The sequence below is a fragment of the Tamandua tetradactyla genome, chromosome 8 (assembly GCF_023851605.1).
Source record: "Tamandua tetradactyla isolate mTamTet1 chromosome 8, mTamTet1.pri, whole genome shotgun sequence".
Lineage (NCBI taxonomy): Eukaryota > Metazoa > Chordata > Mammalia > Pilosa > Myrmecophagidae > Tamandua > Tamandua tetradactyla.
Genome location: NC_135334.1, coordinates 104041632 through 104064461, shown reverse-complemented (window position 1 = coordinate 104064461; position 22830 = coordinate 104041632). Strand labels below are relative to the sequence as shown.

Sequence of the window (22830 nt, the reverse complement as noted above, 5' to 3'; positions counted from 1 at the left end):
GCAGTGCTAAGAGGGAAATTTATTGCCCTAAATGCCTATATCAGAAAAGAAGAAAAGGCAAAAATGCAGGAATTAACTGTTCACTTGGAAGAACTGGAGAAAGAACAGCAAACTAATCCCAAAGCAAGCAAAAGGAAAGAAATAACAAAGATCAGAGCAGAAATAAATGAAATTGAAAACATGAAAACAATAGAGAAAATCAATAAGACCAGAAGTTGGTTCTATGAGAAAATCAATAAGATTGATGGGCCCTTATCAAGATTGACAAAAAGAAGAAGAGAGAAGATGCAAATAAATAAGATCAGAAATGGAAGAGGAGACATAACTACTGACCTCACAGAAATAAAGGAGGTAATAACAGGATACTATGAACAACTTTACGCTAATAAATACAACAATTTAGATGAAATGGACGGGTTCCTGGAAAGACATGAACAACCAACTTCAACTCAAGAAGACATAGATGACCTCAACAAACCAATCACAAGTAAAGAAATTGAATTAGTCATTCAAAAGCTTCCTAAAAAGAAAAGTCCAGGACCAGATGGCTTCACATGTGAATTCTACCAAACGTTCCAGAAAGAATTAGTACCAATTTTCCTCCAACTCTTCAAAAAAATCGAACCGGAGGGAAAACTACCTAATTCATTCTATGAAGCCAACATCACCCTCATACCAAAACCAGGCAAAGATATTACAAAAAAAGAAAACTACAGACCAATCTCTCTAATGAATACAGATGCAAAAATCCTCAATAAAATTCTAGCAAATCGTATCCAACAACACATTAAAAGAATTATACATCATGACCAAGTAGGATTCATCCCAGGTATGCAAGGATGGTTCAACATAAGAAAATCAATTAATGTAATACACCATATCAACAAATCAAAGCAGAAAAATCACATGATCATCTCAATTGATGCAGAGAAGGCATTTGACAAGATTCAACATCCTTTCCTGTTGAAAACACTTCAAAAGATAGGAATACAAGGGAACTTCCTTAAAATGATAGAGGGAATATATGAAAAACCCACAGCTAATATCATCCTCAATGGGGAAAAATTGAAAACTTTCCCCCTAAGATCAGGAACAAGACAAGGATGTCCACTATCACCACTATTATTCAACATTGTGTTGGAGGTTCTAGCCAGAGCAATTAGACAAGAAAAAGAAATACAAGGCATCAAAATTGGAAAGGAAGAAGTAAAATTATCACTGTTTGCAGACGATACGATACTATACGTCGAAAACCCGGAAAAATCCACAACAAAACTACTAGAGCTAATAAATGAGTACAGCAAAGTAGCAGGTTACAAGATCAACATTCAAAAATCTGTAGCATTTCTATACACTAGTAATGAACAAGCTGAGGGGGAAATCAAGAAACGAATCCCATTTACAATTGCAACTAAAAGAATAAAATACCTAGGAATAAATTTAACTAAAGAGACAAAAAACCTATATAAAGAAAACTACAAAAAACTGTTAAAAGAAAGCACAGAAGACCTAAATAGATGGAAGGGCATACCGTGTTCATGGATTGGAAGACTAAATATAGTTAAGATGTCAATCCTACCTAAATTGATTTACAGATTCAATGCAATACCAACCAAAATCCCAACAACTTATTTTTCAGAAATAGAAAAACCAATAAGCAAATTTATCTGGAAGGGCAGGGTGCCCCGAATTGCTAAAAACATCTTGAGGAAAAAAACGAAGCTGGAGGTCTAGCGATGCCGGACTTTAAGGCATATTATGAAGCCACAGTGGTCAAAACAGCATGGTATTGGCATAAAGATAGATATATCGACCAATGGAATCGAATAGAGTGCTCAGATATAGACCCTCTCATCTATGGACATTTGATCTTTGATAAGGCAGTCAAGTCAACTCACCTGGGACAGAACAGTCTCTTCAATAAATGGTGCCTAGAGAACTGGATATCCATATGCAAAAGAATGAAAGAAGACCCATCTCTCACACCCTATACAAAAGTTAACTCAAAATGGATCAAAGATCTAAACATTAGGTCTAAGACCATAAAACAGTTAGAGGAAAATGTTGGGAGATATCTTATGGATCTTACAACTGGAGGAGGTTTTATGGACCTTAAACCTAAAGCAAGAACACTGAAGAAGGAAATAAATAAATGGGAGCTCCTCAAAATTAAACACTTTTGTGCATCAAAGAACTTCATCAAGAAAGTAGAAAGACAGCCTACACAATGGGAGACAATATTTGGAAATGATATACCAGATAAAGGTCTAGTATCCAGAATTTATAAAGAGATTGTTCATCTCAACAACAAAAAGACAGCCAACCCAATTACAAAATGGGAAAAAGACTTGAACAGACACCTCTCAGAAGAGGAAATACAAATGGCCAAAAGGCACATGAAGAGATGCTCAATGTCCCTGGCCATTAGAGAAATGCAAATCAAAACCACAATGAGATATCATCTCACACCCACCAGAATGGCCATTATCAACAAAACAGAAAATGACAAGTGCTGGAGAGGATGCGGAGAAAGAGGCACACTTATCCACTGTTGGTGGGAATGTCAAAAGGTGCAACCACTGTGGAAGGCAGTTTGGCGGTTCCTCAAAAAGCTGAATATAGAATTGCCATACGACCCAGCAATACCATTGCTGGGAATCTACTCAAAGGACTTAAGGGCAAAGACACAAACGGACATTTGCACACCAATGTTTATAGCAGCGTTATTTACAATTGCAAAGAGATGGAAACAGCCAAAATCTCCATCAACAGAAGAGTGGCTAAACAAACTGTGATATATACATACAATGGAATACTATGCAGCTTTAAGACAGGATAAACTTATGAAGCATGTAATAACATGGATGGACCTAGAGAACATTATGCTGAGTGAGTCTAGCCAAAAACTAAAGGACAAATACTGTATGGTCCCACTGATGTGAACAGACATTCGAGAATAAATTTGGAATATGTCATTGGTAACAGAGTCCAGCAGGAGGTAGAAACAGGGTAAGATAATGGGCAATTGAAGTTGAAGGGATACAGACTGTGCAACAGGACTAGATACAAAAACTCAAAAATGGACAGCACAATAATACCTAATTGTAAAGTAATCTTGTTAAAACACTGAATGAAGCTGCATCTGAGCTATTGGTTTTTGTTTTGTTTTGTTTTGTCTTGTTTTGACTTTACTATTATTACTTTTATTTTTGTCGCTATATTAACATTCTATATCTTTTTCGGTTATGTTGCTAGTTCTTCTAAACCGATGCAAATGTACTAAGAATTGATGATCATGCATCTATGTGATGATGTTAAGAATTACTGATTGCATATGTAGAATGGTATGATTTCTAAATGTTGGGTTAATTTCTTTTTTTCCGTTAATTAAAAAAAAAAAAAAAAAGAGAGAGAAGTGGTAATTGGAGCTGAAGGGATACAGACTGTACAATGGGACTGGATATAAAAACTCAGAAATGGACAGCACAATACTACCCAATTGTAATGCAATTATGTTAAAACACTGAATGAAGCTGCATGTGAGGTATAGGGTTTTTTTTTTTCTTTCTATTAATGTTTTAATTCTTATTCTGTTGTCTTTTTATTTCTTTTTCTAAATCGATGCAAATGTACTAAGAAATGATGAATATGCAACTATGTGATGTTATTAAGAATTACTGATTGTACATGTAGAATGGAATGATTTCTAATTGTTTTGTTAATTCTTTTTTTAATTAATAAAAAAAACTATAAAAAAAAAAAAGAAAAAAAAAAAGAGCTCCAAGTGATCCCTTCTGCTCTCATTTCCTGGCAGCAAGTAACTTAAACTCAGGTAACCATATGTTCCTACCTGGGACTTTGAATTGTGAAGGAGTAATGCAAAGACTCGGGGGCAGTTATGAGAGCCCAGTGGTGGCAATGGTGTTGAAAATCTGGTAGCAGCAACCGGACTGAGAACTAAATATACCTGATTGACAGATTCCCAACCTGGACTTCTGTGGCATGACCCTTGTTTGGCAGTATTTGTCACTTCCCATTTTCTGAGGGTACTTCATTGCTCTTGCTTACTCTGAGAGCTACCCAATTTACGTCAATAAAATCCTTTTCGCCTTGAGATAGCCTAAGTCAGTTCTGCTCGCAACAAGGAGTCCTGATTTACAGATTCCCCAAGATCCCCTCTTCCCAACTACCTGACTTGATAATTAGGATAACTGCTTCACTATAACAAGCAAATCATTCATAGTCCTGGAAGGTCCATGGTTTAATGATTATGTCTTTCAATAGTATAAGTAGTTAATTTGGGGGTGGGGGATGGGGGTAAAACATGATCAAAAGATTAGATCAGAACTTCTTGGTATGAAAAAAACAGATGGGTGCTAGGGTAGTTCAGTGGTAGAATTCTCACATGCCATGTGGGAGACCTAGTTCAATAACCGGTCCATGCACTTCCCAACAAACAAGCAATCAAAAATACAAGCAAACAAAAATTCGACAAAATGGTGCTGTAGCGGGATACTCACATGGAAAAATAGTGAAATGTGACCCTGCCATAGAACATACCAAAAAAAGAAAAAAAAAAAAACAGATAAAATATACATTTCTAAGTTTCAAGCAGTTATTATTGGATTGTGAAGACCCAACCTAGGATTTCAAAGCCACCCAAAATTACTTCACTGCAAATCCTCTAGATTTGAGGACTTAAGCTGTATATTATAACTCAGAATTATCAGATATGGGGATGCTAATTAATAAGAAAGGTAGGAAGATGAGAAATGGAACTAGGAAATTAACATTCTATAATGCCTCCTACTTTTACAAACATATTTCCTATGTTAACCAAATTGAACCATAAATTTACAACATCATCGAGAACACAGAAATTAATCTTTCGTTATTATTCAAGATCATACAGAGATTTGGAAAATGAGCATAGAGTAGTGTTTGATAATGAGGCAAAAGAAGAAATGCAGATTAGTTAATGCTAATACTAGACTCAGAAAACATTAAGATAATTGTGAGAGAATTTTTCAAAGTGAAAGAAAATTATATATGGCTAAATTTGGATGGAGGGGACTCTAATCTAAGGCACAATGTCAGTTTCATCCTCTTTCAAAAAGAAACATATTCTTTCCAGATGAATACATTCTATGGTATCAATACTAGAATTAAAACAGTGGTTACAAGATTATCATAACCTCCAGTATTTTTTGTTTTATGACTTCTCAGGAAAATGATTAGATGATGATAACATCATACCTTAATGTGCCTTCTGGCTTAAGTAATCATTTTGTTCATATATGGTATATATTTGTATGTGTGTGTGTATTAAATTCAATGTAAAAATAACCTATCAAGGAAATATAGTGATTCCATTTTCTCAGTGATTAATCACCAAGGACAATTAATGCTTATGTTTTAAAGAGCTATATATGTGATATCTTGATGTTGTATTTTTATTGACTTTACAATTATCTTTAAAATTAATATTTAATTTTTAAAGACTAAATTTAAGCCCACTAATTTTTAATAAAAATTTTTTACTTGTTTTTTCAAAAACAAACAAAACTTCTCCCAAAGAGATGTAAATTATAAATGGCAAAATCTATTAAATTTTTAAGTATTTCTAATAAAAGAGGAGACACATGTTCAGTTGTGGCAAGTTTTTCAGATGAGATTCCTACTTTAATGTACAAGGAAAAGGCTTTGAAACAACAGAAAGTAATGACACTGAAGAATTAACAACAAGAAGCTCACTTAATTGAAATTAAAGATAATAATAAAGCATATCAAAATATCAGGGAATAAACTATCTGGGGAAAAATTATATGGGCAAAAATATTTTACATAAGTCACTAAAGGTGAAGAAATGTGTTTAAGTGTGTATTCTTAAGAGAGAGAGGAAGAGTGAGAGAGAAAAAGAGAGAGTTGTTTATGAAAGAGCATCCTATTTAAAAAGCTATAAAAATGTATTACATAACCAAGTAATGGCATGTGGAAAAAGATATGACAGGGAAAAACTAAAACAAATTTCAAATGGAGGCAGAAAGGTGCAGAAAGATGAGCACATGGAAGGCAGCCATGAAACCTGACAGAATTCCGGGAGAAAAAGTAATCATATTTAGAATTTATGCCATAATTATTTTTCTTTGAGCGTTTTACACACATCAATTAATCAATCATCAAAATACCCACATGAATATTTCTCTCCTCATTATCACACCCAAGAATGAGTTGCATCTTCTTGACTATACAGTACAAGTTATAAATTTTTTTCACTAAACTTTTTACAATACTTGCATCTTCATCTAGAACTAATTTAATCATAGTTTTAGGTATTTTCAACAAATACTACTGCCCCAAACAAATCCAAAATCATATCACTTATTGATGATAGATTTTATTTGAGAATGCAATCAGAATGTATTAAAAGAATGGGTATACCATGGTTGCTAAAGCTCAAAATAAAATCTGATAGAGAGCATATCAAAACTCAGAATAAATGATGGACAAATAAATAGAATTTTGAAAAATTCTAGAACTTCTCAAGAAAACACAGATAATGCTTGGGTAATTTTCTTGGGCTTTGTAATTTAACTGAATAATGGTTTATAGGAACTCCTGATTACCAAATGCAATAGCCTTTTCTAAATTTTTCTGAAGCAGGTGATATTAATTACCATACTCTCATCCTTGGAATTCTATGATAACATACACTCTAGAATTCTATAACTATCTTCACTAACAACTATTTTCTCTTGTTACTACTGCCTCCAAAATGAATGAGCTCCTTAAGAATCCTTCCCTGGAAGTGAGTACTAGAGTCAGACTTTCTGAATTCATATCCTAACTGCCACTTACTAGCATTATGAACTTGAGCAAACTCTCTATATATTAGTTGTTTCATCTGTAAAAAGGAGATATTGATAATAATAGTAACTTTTTGAGGGGTTTTGTGAGAAATAAGGGAGAAAACATATGCCAATTATATTTACACTGCTTGTAACATAATAAACACCAGCAAATGTTAGCAATGATGATGTTAATTATTATTATTATTCTCTTCATTTATACTATATAACATTATGGCTTTAATAATTCTTGCTTTTATAAGTGACCATCAAAACTAAATCTTGTTGATTTTCTAGAATTCTAATTCTCATTTTCACCCAGCTGCTGAATATCTCCATTATAGCCTGACAATAGCACAAATAGACCCCAAACTGAACACATCACCATCTCCACTCCTCTAATTTAGTGCATCATTGTATCTTACTTTGACCACTTTAAAACTCTACTTACTAATCCCTATCACTACAGTTTCTTCTTCTGAAAGGCACTTAATATTACTGTTTCAGATTAAGCCTCCTGAAGTATTGATCTGATCATATGCAAAAACTACGAATGACCAATGCCTGTGTTCTAGCCAATCCTACCTTTCAGATCTTATTTTCTCCTGATCTTTCCTCTTTAGGCACCCTATAATCCAGCTGTGCTGGTTTGACACTGTTATGCTTTCCAGAAAAGCCAAACTCTTTTAATCCAATCTTGTGGGTGTAGATTATTTTGGGTGGGATCTTCTGATCAGATTTCTGCATGGAGATATGATCCACCCAATTATCGGCGAGACCTTTTCATTAGATTATTTTCATGGAAATGTGCCCCTGCCCATTCAAGGTGGGTTTTAATTAGTTTTCTGGAGTCCTTAAAACAGCTCATGGAGAGAGAGAGAGTTCAGAGCCATCACAGAGAGCAGACACCTAGACACAGACATCTGGAAATGCAGAAAGAAGTGAGAAAGCCATATGAAACCAAAAGCCAGGAGAGAAGGACAGCAGAAGTTGCCACGTGCCTTCTCATGTTACAAAGAAAGCCCAGATGTAATCAACCATTTTGGAGAGAAGGCATCTGCTTGTTGGTGCCTTAATTTGGACATTTTCACGGCCAAAGAACTGTAAATTTGTAACTAATATAAACCTTTTTAAAAGCAACTCCATTTCTGGTATATTGGATTTCAGCAGCATTAGCAAACTGAATCACCAAATTAAACCACTGCTGGATTGTATGTACATCATTTTTTCTGATATTAATGCCATTGCTCAAATGTATTTCTCCAGGTGGAGTGCTTTTCTTCCAAAATACAGTAGCCATATCTTACTCACTATTCAAAATAAATGATACTTCTTCTATGAAAGTTCCTAGGCCCCCACAGCAAAACTATATCTCCTCCCAAGCATCCCTCCAGGAATTCATCCATGTATTCTTTCAGATATTTATCACTTTCTCTTTTGTGTAACAGTAAATTTATATAGTTGTTATTTACCCTATTCGACTTTATGCCTCTTGAGGATAGGATTCAGTCTAATTCATCTTCATTTCTATCCTTAATCCATTCTTTCCTTTCTTATACTCTATCCAAACAGGACTTTACAGTATATTGTATGAGACAGGTTCTAAAATTGATCTAGTTTATTAATGGTCATAATAATAGTAGGGCTGGAGGTGGTGGCAACAGCACATGTTTTGGCATAAATTATAAGATGGTGACTCAATTAGCTAGATCCAATAGAATAATGATTAAGATAGAAATCAGCTGGTGGTGTGATATAAAGAGAAGTACTATTGACAAAATTTGACTTTTTTGAGCTTGGATACAAGAACCCACTGAATATAAAAATTTGCTTTTGCAACTCGTCCAAAGACAACCAATTAAATTTTTGCTATAATATATGGCAATTTACACCAAATCAAGGGTTCCGTAGCAGCAGTACCACTCCTTAGGTGGACATTTAAGAAACTATGCAAACATTTTTGGATGCCACCATTACTGGAGGCAGAATTAGCATTTTTCCCAGGGTGAGGGAGGAGAGAGGATGATACAGTGTGTGGGACAGTTTCAAACAACAAAGTATGTTCTCATATTTTACATGACTTTTGAATACTCCACCAAGACATCTATGTAAGTACTCTGAAGAACTAGACTGAATTTACACCTTGATATTTGGTAGAATTTCAAAATAAGAGAAATATTTTCTATTCTGTTTGATTAAGATCATATCCTTTGTTATAAAACAGAGAATTATTTTGATATTACACTAAAAACATAAGATCTAATTCATTTTCTCCAATATGAAAGGATATAATTTGTCTTCTCATACTCCTATTCTGGCTAAAGCTATTTCACCTTAATTTAAACATAAGAAACTAAAACTTATTCTAACACCACTTTTTATTTTAGTGTCAACAGCTCTTTCAATTTCTTATCTGTTTTGTATGGGATATTTTATGATCTTCCTACTTTTCTTAAGGCCAAATGTTCATTATAAGTAGATGTAAGAATCTGACTATATCATTATCTTCTGACACATATTGTAATACTTGATATTTAATATCATTTACTTTCCTTTTATTTCTTTAGATTATAGTTAGGATGCTGTATTGATTTTTTATTGTTTGCATTTGGTTATTATATTCAAGTTCAGAGAACACAACAAAATATTTATTTTAAAAAGCAGAGCGTATGTCTATAGGATTGAGAATCAATGCACCAAATGAAAAGCTACATCAATATGTTCTTTTGCCTTGCTAGGCTTATAAAAGGGAGGAATATTTGGTTATGGAAATTTTTTATGACAATTTAGTATATTTTAGTATATTTGATGTATAAACAATGGGGTAATGGTAATCATTACCACAATCAAACAAGTTTACAAATGTTTATAATATAGTATGTTATTTTTGCAAAATCTCACTCATAATGATTTCATATGCACATGTTCTTTACCAGAATAATGTACATCACCTTCAACACTTTAAAAGGTTTTGGAAGGTAACCCTGGCCTCTCAACCAGGGTACAATAAGAACAAATTTAGCAGATTATTAAATAACCATGCACTCATATTTATAAAACTGAACAAGGAAACAAATCTTTTGGGGGGTTGTTTTTGTTTTTAACATTCTTACTATGGTAACATATACACAACATAAAATTTCCCATTTTAACCACTTTCAAGTATATAGCTAAGTGGTATTAATCACATTCACCTCACCACCATTCATTACCAAAATTTTTTCAACACCCTGTACCCACTAAGGGTTAATTCCCCATTCTCTCTCACCTCAACCCTGGTAATCTGTAATCTATTTTCTGTTTCTATGAATGTATATATCCTAGGTATTTCATATAAGTGAAGTCATACAACATTGTTGGCTTATTTCACTCAACATGTCCTTGAGGTTCATCCATATTATAGCATGCACATCAGAACTTCATTCCTTTTAACAGCTCAATAATATTCTGTTGTACATATACACTACATATTGTTTAAGGGAAACCATTTTTGAATAAAATAAATCTTACCAAAATCCTAAGCTTTGAGACTTAAGCCAGGTCATTAACTGTGGAATCCTGTTAATTCATACAAGCAATTTTGCAAGCATAATGATGATAGTAATAATAACAATAATACTAGGAGAAGGATTATGCTATACTTTCTTCCACAATCATTTCTCAATATAGAACTGCAGGTAGGAATCAGCACATCTTCCATGAAATGAGGAAATGAAGGGTTTATGATTTCAGGAATAAGGGCTAAATATCATTTCCTTTATATCTATCATAGATTAAACAACTGTTTTTCAGAAACAATTTAAAGTGTCTGTTTTTTGCAGACTTTTGATTTTAAGGATATTTTCTGTTCATTTGTTGGTGTTTAAAGGCCATTATCTTCTGGGTACAGCCATCAGATTTGGTGACTAAAGCTATCAGTGAATAAAATTGTCCATACAATCATTTGTAGGATTTTCAGTAGATACATATAATTTTATAGTTCAAAGTGGGAAACATTCATTGGCCTATAGGTAAATTTGAGAGCTCATAAAAATATATTATCTTTTATAGTTTCTTTCATTTAAGAAAGTAATCTGGTACAAATGTTTTTTGATTATTTCTTTTCTCTACCCCACCCCACCACCAATATAAACCAGTGGAAGTTTTAACACTCTAGAAGAAAAATAAGAATGACTTAACACATATCCAAAGTGATGACATAACTGCAAATGGTCATTTTTAAAGTCTTCAAAGTTTCTACTGCAAGGAGTATTCTTGGTTAGGAAGAATTATAGCATTTGTTTGAAGATATACTTTCCTAATATGCTGAAATCTGTTAATGTTGAAATATCAAAAACATGAAATACACTTAGGACATGATTAGAACGATGAATTTCTAATCACTCCAGCTATTTTAAAGGTAGAAAATATTCCCAAGTTGTACATGCTCCATATCTCTTCCTTTTCCCCACAAGAATACCTTGCCAGGATCATGAGTCCTATATAAAGCACAAGAGCTGAATCAGATTTTCTCTGATGTTCCTTCCCAATCTAATTTCCTATGCTAGGGTATGCTTTAGATCCTAAAGAGTGTAATACAATGCTATAGACACATGGGAACACACACATTTTTCCAAGTATATACCATTTTTAAAGAGGATATTTATACATATATACAGTTTTCAACTTTGGCATACCAGTTTCTGGTAAGTCACATTTATGAGATAAATGAAACCCATGCTATTAATTATTGTGCTTACTCCCAAATGCCTTACAAATGAATTTGCATAAATTGCTCAATCTGCTTCCTGATGTAATCCTTATAAGATTCTTAGCAAAAAAAAAAAAAATCTTTTAAGTATTAATAGTTAATACTTACAGTCATTTATTTAATGCTTACTAAGTACCTAGCACTGTCTTAACATTATTATCAAATGCATAGTCTCACTAATACAAAACTAACATCTTTATTATCCTCACTAAACTTAAGAAAACTGAGGCACAATCTTTCTCAATATTTTACCCCTTTAATCTCTTCATTTATATAACCTCTTTTTCCTTCTCAAATCTCTAGATCCTAGGATCAATGTGGCCTCCAAACAGGCTAAGGTAAGCAGAACCACTGCAGAAAACTTGCAGAGAAGAGAAGGAAAAGTAAGTAAATTCTAAAAAATTTAACAGTTAAGAGAAAAAGGACACTTTTCTAAGACTATAACGTGTCATATTATAGTAGCTGTTAGCAATGCCTGGTGGAAAAGCTAGTTTAGTTCCAGTAGAGATAGCTGATCAGATTCAACAAGCACACCATACTTATCAGTATATTTCTGCTCTCCACTTTCTCAGCCTCCCCACCATGTAAAATGGAAACCTAAGGTCAACCAATTAAAACATCTCCTGAGTTGCTTCTAAGTTCACCTTGTATGAGCATCCCCTTACCACTCCATAGGTGAAGCTCCCTTCTACTTTCTGAATAGGATTCTGCCTGATTCATGAATTTCTCAATACAGTTATGAGATCCAGAAAGACATGAAAAGTTTTTCTTTTGTCAGTGTTGGCAACAAGGACGGGATATGAAGGCAACTGTTGACTGCTCTGGAGATAAGAAAGATGGGGTTGGGGGGTGAAACTTCAGAACCCTCTCTCCTCCTTGCCATCTTTAAGAACGAAGAGTGAGGACCTCTTGGATCTGAGTTCCACTCTCTTTGCTTGAGCTCTCTAATCTCTTGCCTTTAGTCCAAAGGTTAACAGGTCAATCTTGTTGATAAGAAGGCCCAAAGTTTAAGCCCAAATACTTAGCCTTTTGGTGCAGTCTGAAGTATCATTTTTTGCAATTGCTGGTTTCTTAGCTCTGTGCATAAGTAAAAATGTGAAAAGATAAAGATGGGATCCTAAAAAATCTAAAAACTTTTGATTCTCCACTCTCTGCACCCTGGCATATTGAACATTAAAAAATTATGGAGCTGGAAACTCTGCCTATTCAAAAAATAGCAATCTCAACAACGAGTTGCAATGTCTATTACGGGGAACTTTCCAATTAGATAAACTAACTCCTCCTCTCAGAGGTGCACTTAAGATAAAGGGCTTCTGAATTAAACAGGCCAAATGGGTGCCTATTTTAATTGGTACTCAGAGTCCATGAAGAAATTGCAAGATTCTAAAATAGCTTACATAAACTAGTGAGCTTTGTATTTCTATGCTTTCTGTATTTCTGTGTTTTTAATATCTGACTCATGCCTGAAAAAATTTTAATTGACGCTATAAGCTGTCTATCTGTGTCTGTCTGTATGTTTGAAGTAAGATTTTTCTAACTCTGGATGAGATTACCTAATTTACTTACAAAACTACTGAAAAGAGCTCTATTCAAATTAGCTAAAGATAAACACACATACATATATATATATAAATCAATACTCTAAACACCTAAAATTAAGGAAACCAAACTTCTAATATTTCCAAAGGAAAAAAAGTATTCTTAAACTACAACCAAATATTTTTTCGAAAAAATTCAATTCACATAATTCAGATAAACCCTTAACAAAGGGCATTAGTTTAATATTAGTAGTTAAATAAAAATAGCTATGTCTTCTGAGTTATCAATCTTAAGAAATAAACAAGCATACCATTTTATTCTACTCGGCTATGCTCTCTCTAAATTTATACAGGTTTACTGATCAAATAAGCATTTTATCTGCTAGATGATGAAAATTGTAAATTAGTGTTAAACATAATTAAGAAATCTGACAAATTTTAAGAATAACTGCATTTTATAGGATGTTGGCTTGAAGACAGTTTCCAAGATCTTTTTGGTAACTTAAAAATGCAAGGAATGTAGGATGTGTTCTTGTTTAGGAAAAAAAGAGTATTTTGTCCTAAGGTAAAATGACTAGTTGTTGTACAATGAGAAACCGGAATGTGTAGGACAAAACATGAATGGATACAGAAAGTTGTAGGTTTGCAGAAAAACAATTTTATTTGTCATGTTCAAGGTTCGCTAAGAGTTTATAGACTTATGAGATTTTTAAAAATTTTATCTGTAAGGCAGTATCTTCATGCAAAACTAGAATTTGGTTTTTTCTTTGTTAAAATAATGATGATGATGCTCTTAGTAAGAGGCTAGAAAAGTTTTTTTCAACCATTTGAATTATCCGCTGAGAAGACAAATATTCTATGTCTTAGCAAAATAATCTCCTTTATATTGACCTTATCATTCTTTATTGTTTAAGAGAGTATGAGAAGACCTGCTTTGAAATAACTAAGATTGTTTTTCCACGTTCCCGTTAATGCCTATTTACTTTGAAAATCTTTTATTGTCACTTTGGTTTAATAGGTAACCAAATATTGTTTCACAGAGACCTATGATCCTATTTAAAATAATGTTCAAACCTGATAATTTTTTGGACATTGTATCTTCCCAAAATCAAATCCTAAATGACATCTTATTGACTGCAAACTCCCTTTAGGGTTTTCTAGAGGGCCCTGAGAAAAATCACAAAGGATTTTTTTCTTTCATCTTCTATAAAGAAAGGTACTAGAAATAGTTTTATCTGATATGTAATGAGTTACATGGAAAGTGCTGTCAAATTAAAAAGGACTTTCTAATCTTCTCTTAGTTAAATGTGTATGGGTAAAATGCTATTGATATAAATATGTCATAAAAATGTATATGGGTAAAATGCTATTGATATAAATATTTCAGAAATTATATAAAGTTCTTAGATATCTGTCAGTGTCCTCACTGTCCATGAGATGTCCTAGTACTGACTGCCTGATAATTAGACAACAGTAGTATTATTGTCATAATTTCAGTTATTCTTAAAATAATGTTTAATGAACTCTCATCAGATCATTCACTTTTGTAAAGCAGCAATAAATTAAACATGGCTAATATAAGTCTTTTCCATCTGCAGATAGTTTTTATTGTGATACTTTCTTGAAAACACTTGCCACCAGCTACAGGCCAGGCTGCTTCATCTTCAACAAAAAGACCCATGGAAAGGACCATGCCATGTACTATGGGGCACAGGCTTATAATGACATTGCTTAAATAATTTGAGACAACACCATGAGACTGAATCATGATCTCTAGAAATTTGGTGAAGAAGCTGATAGATTCATGAGATTAGTAACGTAAGGCTGAGCAGAACAAGAACCAAATATCTAGGACTGAATGAACTGATACAGAATAATTACAGTTTTGTTTGGAAGATTGCTAACGTTTTAATGATCTATTTTCCAGATAAAAAGAATATCCTACACTTTTTCATAATAATTCATAAAACTTTCATCTTTTTCTCCTTGCCTGATCCATCCAGAATTCAGAAACTCTTAGTGAATATTATTTTAAGGCAAGATAATTATTTTCATAGATATAATCAGAACCTACCCTCCTTAATAAGAGGACTAATTGGAGACCCGGTTATATAACCAAGGCTTTGACTGGAATATCATATATGACCACAGAGTTTACAGAGCTAAGATAAACTTTATGAAACCAATACTTACAGAACCCTCTTTGAAAAAGTAGGTCTGGTTCCTGGCTTCAGAGTTCCTAGCCTTACAGTTCAGTAAAGGCTGCTTTCTGGTAAGCATGAGAACCATATAATACTTTGGGGATCTCGAAAAGAGGAATTCATCTGAATCAATAGGTACTGCCAGTGAAATCAGGTGTGGCGTTCTTAATTTTGCATCCCAGCCTCGAAATACTTTTTTTTTTTTTTATTAATTAAAAAAAATTAACAAAACATTTAGAAATCATTCCATTCTACATGTACAATCAGTAATTCTTAATATCATCACATAGTTGCATATTCATCATTTCTTAGTACATTTGCATCGATTTAGAAAAAGAAATAAAAAGGCAACAGAATAAGAATTAAAACATTAATAGAAAGAAAAAAAAAAAACCTATACCTCACATGCCGCTTCATTCAATGTTTTAACATAATTGCATTACAATTATGTAGTATTGTGCTTTCCATTTCCGAGTTTTTATATCCAGTCCTGTAGCACAGTCTATATCCCTTCAGCACCAATTACCCCTTCTCTTTTTTATTAATAATTAACGGAAAAAAAGAAATTAACCCAACATTGAGAAATCATACCATTCTACATATGCAATCAGTAATTCTTAACATCATAACATAGATGCATGATCATCGTTTCTTAGTACATTTGCATCGGTTTAGAAGAACTAGCAACACAACCGAAAAAGATACAGAATGTTAATATAGAGAAAAAAATAAAAGTAATACTAGTAAAAACAAAACAAAACAAAACAAAACAAAAATCTATAGCTCAGATGCAGCTTCATTCAGTGTTTTAACATGATTACTTTACAATTAGGTATTATTGTGCTGTCCATTTTTGAGATTTGTATCTAGTCCTGTTGCACAGTCTGTATCCCTTCAGCTCCAACTGCCCATTATCTTACCCTGTTTCTACCTCCTACTGGACTCTGTTACCAATGAAATATTCCAAATTTATTCTTGAATGTCCGTTCACATCAGTGGGACCATACAGTATTTGTCCTTTAGTTTTTGGCTAGACTCACTCAGCATAATGTTCTCTAGGTCCATCCATGTTATTACATGCTTCATAAGTTTATCCTGTCTTAAAGCTGCATAGTATTCCATTGTATGTATATACCACAGTTTGTTTAGCCACTCTTCTGTTGATGGAGATTTTGGCTGTTTCCATCTCTTTGTAATTGTAAATAACGCTGCTATAAACATTGGTATGCAAATCTCCGTTTGTGTCTTTGCCCTTAAGTCCTTTGAGTAGATTCCCAGCAATGGTATTGCTGGGTCATATGGCAATTCTATATTCAGCTTTTTGAGGAACCGCCAAACTGCCTTCCACAGTGGTTGCACCATTTGACACTCCCACCAACAGTGGATAAGTGTGCCTCTTTCTCCGCATCCTCTCCAGCACTTGTCATTTTCTGTTTTGTTGATAATGGCCATTCTGGTGGGTGTGAGATGATATCTCATTGTGGTTTTGATTTGCATTTCTCTAATGGCCCGGGACATTGAGCATCTCTTCATGTGCCTTTTGGTCATTTGTATTTCCTCTTCTGAGAGGTGTCTGTTCAAGTCTTTTTCCCATTTTGTAATTGGGTTGGCTGTCTTTTTGTGGTTGAGTTGAACAATCTCTTTATAAATTCTGGATACTAGACCTTTATCTGATATGTCATTTCCAAATATTGTCTCCCATTGTGTAGGCTGTCTTTCTACTTTCTTGATGAAGTTCTTTGATGCACAAAAGTGTTTAATTTTGAGGAGTTCCCATTTATTTATTTCCTTCTTCAGTGCTCTTGCTTTAGGTGTAAGGTCCATAAAACCGCCTCCAATTGTAAGATTCATAAGATATCTCCCTACATTTTCCTCTATTTTATGGTCTTAGACCTAATGCTAAGATCTTTGATCCATTTTGAGTTAACTTTTGTATAGGGTGTGAGAGATGGGTCTTCTTTCATTCTTTTGCATGTGGATATCCAGTTCTCTAGGCACCATTTATTGAAGAGACTGTTCTGTCCCAGGTGAGTTGGCTTGACAGCCTTATCAAAGATCAAATGTCCACAGATGAGAGGGTCTATATCTGAGCACTCTATTCGATTCCATTGGTCGATATATCTATCTTTATGCCAATACCATGCTGTTTTGACCACTGTGGCTTCATAATATGCCTTAAAGTCAGGCAGCGCGAGACCTCCAGCTTCGGTTTTTTTCCTCAAGATGTTTTTAGCAATTCGGGGCACCCTGCCCTTCCAGATAAATTTGCTTATTGGTTTTTCTATTTCTGAAAAATAAGTTGTTGGGATTTTGATTGGTATTGCATTGAATCTGTAAATCAATTTAGGTAGGATTGACATCTTAACTATATTTAGTCTTCCAATCCATGAACACGGTATGCCCTTCCATCTATTTAGGTCTTCTGTGCTTTCTTTTAACAGTTTTTTGTAGTTTTCTTTATATAGGTTTTTTGTCTCTTTAGTTAAATTTATTCCTAGGTATTTTATTCTTTTAGTTGCAATTGTAAATGGGATTCGTTTCTTGATTTCCCCCTCAGCTTGTTCATTACTAGTGTATAGAAATGCTACAGATTTTTGAATGTTGATCTTGTAACCTGCTACTTTGCTGTACTCATTTATTAGCTCTAGTAGTTTTGTTGTGGATTTTTCTGGGTTTTCGACGTATAGTATCATATCGTCTGCAAACAGTGATAGTTTTACTTCTTCCTTTCCAATTTTGATGCCTTGTATTTCTTTTTCTTGGCTAATTGCTCTGGCTAGAACCTCCAGGACAATGTTGATTAATAGTGGGGATAGTGGACATCCTTGTCTTGTTCCTGATCTTAGGGGGAAAGTTTTCAATTTTTCCCCATTGAGGATGATATTAGCTGTGGGTTTTTCATATATTCCCTCTAACATTTTAAGGAGGTTCCCTGTATTCCTATCTTTTGAAGTGTTTTCAACAGGAAAGGATGTTGAATCTTGTCAAATGCCTTCTCTGCATCAATTGAGATGATCATGGGATTTTTCTGCTTTGATTTGTTGATATGGTGTATTACATTAATTGATTTTCTTATGTTGAACCATCCTTGCACACCTGGGATGAATCCTACTTGGTCATGATGTATAATTCTTTTAATGTGTTGTTGGATACGATTTGCTAGAATTTTATTGAGGATTTTTGCATCTATATTCATTAGAGAGATTGGTCTGTAGTTTTCTTTTTTTGTAATATCTTTGCCTGGTTTTGGTATGAGGGTGATGTTGGCTTCATAGTATGAATTAGGTAGTTTTCCCTCCACTTTAATTTTTTTGAAGAGTTTGAGGAGAGTTGCTACTAATTCTTTCTGGAATGTTTGGTAGAATTCACATGTGAAGCCATCTGGTCCTGGACTTTTCTTTTTAGGAAGCTTTTGAATGACTAATTCAATTTCTTTACTTGTGATTGGTTTGTTGAGGTCATCTATTTCTTCTTGAGTCAAAGTTGGTTGTCAATGTCTTTCCAGGAACCCGTCCATTTCATTTAAATTGTTGTATTTATTAGCATAAAGTTGTTCATATTTAATCCTGTTATTACCTCCTTTATTTCTGTGAGGTCAGTAGTTATGTCTCCTCTTCCACTTCTGATCTTATTTATTTGCATCCTCTCTCTTCTTCTTTTTGTTAATCTTGATAAGGGCCCATCAATCTTATTGATTTTCTAATAGAACCAACTTCTGGTCTTATTGATTTTCTCTATTGTTTTCATGTTTTCAATTTCATTTATTTCTGCTCTAATCTTTGTTATTTCTTTCCTTTTGCTTGCTTTGGGATTAGTTTGCTGTTCTTTCTCCAGTTCTTCCAAGTGAACAGTTAATTCCTGCATTTTTGCCTTTTCTTCTTTTCTGATATAGGCATTTAGGGCAATAAATTTCCCTCTTAGCACTGCCTTTGCTGCATCCCATAAGTTTTGATATGTTGTGTTTTCATTTTCATTCGCCTCGAGGTATTTACTAATTTCTCTTGCAATTTCTTCTTTGACCCACTCGTTGTTTAAGAATGTGTTGTTGAGCCTCAACGTATTTGTGAATTTTCTGGCACTCCGCCTATTGTTGATTTCCAACTTCATTCCTTTATGATCCGAGAAAGTGTTGTGTATGATTTCAATCTTTTTAAATTTGTTAAGACTTGCTTTGTGACCCAGCATATGGTCTATCTTTGAGAATGATCCATGAGCACTTGAGAAAAAGGTGTATCCTGCTGTTGTGGGATATAATGTCCTATAAATGTCTGTTAAGTCTAGCTCCTTTATAGTAATATTCAGATTCTCTATTTCTTTATTGATCCTCTGTCTAGATGTTCTGTCCATTGATGAGAGTGGGGAATTGAAGTCTCCAACTATTATGGTATTTGTGTCTATTTCCCTTTTCAGTGTTTGCAGTGTATTCCTCACGTATTTTGGGGCATTCTGGTTCGGTGCGTAAATATTTATGATTGTTATGTCTTCTTGTTTAATTGTTCCTTTTATTAGTATATAGTGTCCTTCTTTGTCTCTTTTAACTGTTTTACATTTGAAGTCTAACTTGTTGAATATTAGTATAGCCACTTCTGCTCTTTTCTGGTTGTTATTTGCATGAAATATCTTTTCCCAACGTTTCACTTTCAACCTATGTTTATCTTTGGGTCTAAGATGTGTTTCCTGTAGACAGCATATAGAAGGATCCTGTTTTTTAATCCATTCTGCCAGTCTATGTCTTTTGATTGAGGAATTCAGTCCATTAACATTTAGTGTTATTACTGTTTGGATAATATTTTCCTCTACCATTTTGCCTTTTGTATTATATATATATCATATCTGACTTTCCTTCTTTCTACACTCTTCTCCATACCTCTCTCTTCTGTCTTTTCGTTTCTGACTCTAGTGCTCCCTTTAGTATTTCTTGCAGAGCTGGTCTCTTGGTCACAAATTCTCTCAGTGACTTTTTGTCTGAGAATGTTTTAATTTCTCCCTCATTTTTGAAGGACAATTTTGCTGGATATAGGAGTCTTGGTTGGCAGTTTTTCTCTTTTAGTAATTTAAATATATCATCCCACTGTCTTCTAGCCTCCATGGTTTCTGCTGAGAAATCTACACATAGTCTTATTGGGTTTCCCTTGTATGTGATGGATTGTTTTTCTCTTGCTGCTTTCAAGATCTTCTCTTTCTCTTTGACCTCTGACATTCTAACTAGTAAGTGTCTTGGAGAACGCCTATTTGGGTCTATTCTCTTTGGGGTGCGCTGCACTTCTTGGATCTGTAATTTTAGGTCTTTCATAAGAGTTGGGAAATTTTCAGTGATAACTTCTTCCAATAGTTTTTCTCCTCCTTTTCCCTTCTCTTCTCCTTCTGGGACACCCACAACACATATGTTTGTGCGGTTCATATTGTCCTTGAGTTCCCTGATACCCTGTTCAAATTTTTCCATTCTTTTCCCGATAGTTTCTGTTTGTTTTTGGAATTCAGATGTTCCATCCTCCAAATCAGTAATTCTATCTTCTGTCCATTTGAATCTATCATTGTAGGTATCCATGTTTTTTCCATCTTTTCTACTTTGTCCTTCACTTCCATAAGTCTGTGATTTGTTTTATCAGTTTTTCTATTTCTTCTTTATGTTCAACCCATGTCTTCTTCATTTCCTCCCTCAATTTATCGATTTCGTTTTTGAAGAGGTTTTCCATTTCTGTTCGTATATTCAGCATTAGTTGTCTCAGCTCCTGTATCTCATTTGAACTATTGGTTTGTTCCTTTGACTGGGCCATATTTTCAATTTTTTGAGCGTGATCCGTTATCTTCTGCTGGCGTCTGCGCATTTAGACAGCTTTCCCTGGGTGTTGGATCCAAAAGTTTGGAAAATTTTTCTGTGAAACCTCTGGGTTCTGTTTTTCTTATCCTGCCCAGTAGGTGGCGCTCGTGGCACCCGTTTGTCTGTGGGTCCCACCAGTAAAAGGTGTTGTGTGTCCTTTGACTTTGGAAAACTCTCGCCGTCCGGGAGGTTCGCTAGCCGAAGCGGCTTGGAAGAGTGCCAGCCGGCCCGGGTTCCGAACGCAGGGAGGGTTGCTAGCCGCCGCAGCCCGGGAAAGCGCCCGTCCGAATTTCCTAGTCAGCCCGGAGCTCCAAGCGTGGCGGGAGGGCGCCAGCTGCAGCGGCCCACCCGGGAGAGTGCACGTTCCCGGGGAGTCACGGGTTTGGAAGGGGTTGCCCCCCTGGCACCGTTCTCCGCGGCCTGGGGATTTCCGATTCAATTCTCTCAATTGGTCCAGGGGGCCGCGCGTGGTGTCGGCGCCAGCCGCCGCGGTTTGAGGGGACCGCCTGTTCAATTCTCCCAGCCGGCCCGGGAAGGGGGAAGGGAGTGACTCCGGCCACTTGCCGCCCCGCCCGGTGAAGCCCGCACCCCTCGGCGATCTCACCAGAGCGGGTTCTCTCAGCCAGCCAGCCGTTCCAGGATGGGGTACGCAGTCTTTTTTATCTCTGTCATGGCTTTGGGAGCTGTTCTGTATCATTTCTATTCCCCTAGTAGCTGCCCTGGAGGAGAACCTGAGATCCGCGTGTCTTACTAAGCCGCCATCTTCTGCCCTCGCCTCGAAATACTTTTAAAGATCCAATAAGAGGTTCCTTATGAAAGCTGCCAGTAAAACAAACTTAGAAGGGACTATATGGCAAATCATCTTTCTTGCTATACCTATGCAAAAAATCAGGTCAAATCTCCAAATCTAATGAAACCAGTCTTACTTTATAACTAAGATAACTTTTGAGGTTATCTTTGGTAAACAAGAGGGTGACCACACAGGGAAATTTTATGTCTCAGTGGAAAACTATAGCACTCTTCTTAGGATTATCAGATTCTGCTCTCTAATTTGTCTGCGCTATTCTGCATTGCCTTTGTAAACTGTAGATAACCACATAGGTTTTTATTTTATTTTTTTATTAATTTTTTTAAATTACAGGAAACACAAACATTCTTAATATGTGATCATTCCATTCTACACATATAATCAGTAATTCACAATATCATCACATAGCTGCATATTAATCATCATGATCATTTCTTAGAACATTTGCATTAATTCAGAAAAAGAAATAAAAAGACAACAGAAAAATAAAACGAAAACAGAAAAAAAATTTTACATACCATACCCCTTACCCCTCCCTTTCATTGATCACTAGCATTTCAAACTAAATTTATTTTACATTTGTTCCCCCTATTATTTATTTTTGTTCCATATGTTGTACTCATCTGTCGACAAGGTAGATAAAAGGGGCATCTGACACAAGGTTTTCAGTCACACAGTCACATTGTGAAAGCTGTATCATTATTCAATCATCATCAAGAAACATGGCTACTAGAAAACAGCTCTACATTTTCAGGCAGTTCCCTCCAGCCTCTCCATTACATCTGAGTAACAAGGTGATATCTACTTAATGCATAAGAATAACCTCCAGGATAACCTCTCCACTCTGTTTGGAATCTCTCAGCA

General features: G+C 34.8%; 1 protein-coding gene and 1 long non-coding RNA gene across 3 annotated transcripts in view; one reads left to right on the top strand and one right to left on the bottom strand.

Moving 5' to 3' along the window:
* The window catches only part of METTL15 (methyltransferase 15, mitochondrial 12S rRNA N4-cytidine), a 321812-nt gene that overhangs the window by 238796 nt on the left and 60186 nt on the right, over nucleotides 1–22830 (bottom strand). The gene's annotated exons all lie outside the window — the stretch shown is intronic.
* LOC143644804 (uncharacterized) lies at nucleotides 6611–14994 on the top strand. The gene is made up of 3 exons (XR_013156876.1): nucleotides 6611–6808; nucleotides 11902–11981; nucleotides 14735–14994. It is a non-coding gene; the product is annotated as an uncharacterized LOC143644804 (long non-coding RNA).